The following is a 2,373-nucleotide window of genomic DNA, read 5'->3' on the forward strand; positions in this document are numbered from 1 at the left end:
TCACTCCCTGCCCTTGGCCAAAGTCCCTCCCCACCTTCCTGGAGCCCCTTCAGGTACTGGGAGGCCACTAGAAGGTCTCCCCGGAGCCTTCTCTTCTCCAGGCTGAACAGCCCCAACTCTCTCAGCCTGTCCTCACAGCAGAGGAGGCCAAACTTCCTGGGACATTTACCCTCACACCCCGACAGCTCCAGGCGATGTGGCCACACAGTACTCCTTCTGGGAACACCCCACCAGTGAAATCCTGCTGGACCCTCCACCAGCTGACACAGCTTGAGGGGACAGACCCTGACATGTGTCCCCTGCCCAGTGCGAGCCATGGGGTCCCTGGCCTGGGGAAGGAGGCTCCTCAGGTCTTGGGCCAACAGCCTCTTTCACACGCTCTGGCAAAGATAAACATCTCACCTCTGGGTTTATTTTTGTTGCTGTGGTGGGTGAGTTGGGTGTCGCTGCCAGCTGGGCCTTTCCCAAACCCAACTGCAGCTCCTCAGCTAAAACCACACGTTGGGGAGTGCCCCAGCTCACTCCCAGCCCTGAGGTTTGGCTCTGCAGATGTCTGGGGAAGTGGAGCAGCTTCCCTGAGCTGGTGCTGCAGACCCCAGTGGGTCCCCCAGCCCCACACCCCTCCAAACCCCAGGGCCAGCGGGGAAGGAGCTTCTGCACAGCCCAACCTGGGTGCTAAACCAGCATCACCCTGAGAGAAGGTGATGAGAGACCCTTCTACCACGCTGCCCATCCCAGGTGTTGTCTGTATATCAGACACATCCAGCCCATGGGTACCTACCACCAAACAGAGCAGAAGGTACCTTCACTCCTTGGTGCTCAGGGGCTGGTCAGACACCTCCCCTCCCATCTCCAAACCTCCCTTTCACCAGCCCATGCCTTCAGCTGCATCTTTGCTGCTCAAGGACACAGGGACCGTGGCCAAGACATATATGGAGGGAAACCAAGAGTGGTGGAGCATCTTTCAGAGGGTTGTATTTCCCAACCCTGGCACCTACGTGTTTCCTTTACATCTTCCACAAATGATAACCCAAAATGGTCCTTTTGGATCTTGGTGCCTTGTTCTTGACTCTACAACCTTCTGAAAGAGGCTGTTTGTTGGTCGCTCACCAGCTGTGTTGCCTGGGGGTGGGAGATGAGGTTGGGGTGTCTTGGATTTGGCTCACAAGAGCCCCAGGAATGGGCTCTTCTCTGGGCATCCTGAAGGTTTTTTCCTCCTGAGATCAGGGAGCAGAGGGAAAGGAGGATGAAGCACCCTCAGGGCAAGATCTTCTCTTTCACCAGTGTCACAGTGAGGGATTGGGAATTACATGACAGGGGCTTGGAGAGGGGCTGATAGTGACCCCAGAATTTGTCTCATGTTGGCTATATTGGCTTTTACAGCCTTCCTTGGGGTGGAGCTGAGATGCAGTGACCATCAGGGTGGAGCTGAGATGCAGTGACCATCAGGGTGGAGCTGAGACCCAGTGACCATCAGGGTAGAGTTGAGATGCAGTGACCATCGGGGTAGAGTTGAGATGCAGTGACCATCAGGGTGGAGCTGAGACCCAGTGACCATCAGGGTAGAGTTGAGATGCAGTGACCATCGGGGTGGAGTTGAGATGCAGTGACCATCAAGGTGGAGCTGAGATGCAGTGACCATGGAGGGGAAGCTACTGGCTGCAGGCAGATCTCCAGCCATGCCAGGGACCAAGGCTGCCCACACCTTGGTTGTTCTTTTATCTTTGATAACTTCCACCCACTGAAACCATCCACAGCCAACACACGAGCTCCACACCAGCTCTCACCCAGGCGAGTCTTTTAGGAAATGACCTGATTCATGTGAGTGAAAATCAGATTTTTATCACTAAATTGGCTGAAACACGTTTCAAGTCACGGCTGCCCCAGAACCTCTTCTGTGGTGGCTCCAGCACCTGGATCACTCCAAAGAACTTTGTGATGCAAAACCCCCAAACCCCTGTGCAGCCAGGGTCCGTGCTCCTTGCGCTTGCACCACTGGTGTATCAGCCATACTGGGGGCTACTGGGGGCTACTGGGGGCAGAGCTGGCATCGGCCTGGGTCGTGGGTGAGGCTGAGCACAGGGCTGAGCTGGAAGCGGCTGTTGCAGCTCAGCAGCTTCCCCAGCACCCTGCACGGGGCTTTGCAAGGAGCATATTTGTGTCTTGAAGGGAGAAGTCTCCATAGTTCCTTCTTTGCCCCCAGAGCTGTCCAGACCACCACCCTGACCATCCCGACCACGGCTATTGCTGGTCCTTGTGCCACCCAGTGCTCTCAGTCATAGAGTCATAGAATGATGGGATGGTTTGGGTGGGAAGGGACCTTTCAAGCTCATCCAGTGAAGATGTTGCAGTGAGCAGGGACATCCTCAACCA

Source organism: Antrostomus carolinensis, unplaced genomic scaffold, assembly GCF_000700745.2.
Source record: "Antrostomus carolinensis isolate BGI_N321 unplaced genomic scaffold, ASM70074v2 scaffold34870, whole genome shotgun sequence".
NCBI classification, from domain to species: domain Eukaryota; kingdom Metazoa; phylum Chordata; class Aves; order Caprimulgiformes; family Caprimulgidae; genus Antrostomus; species Antrostomus carolinensis.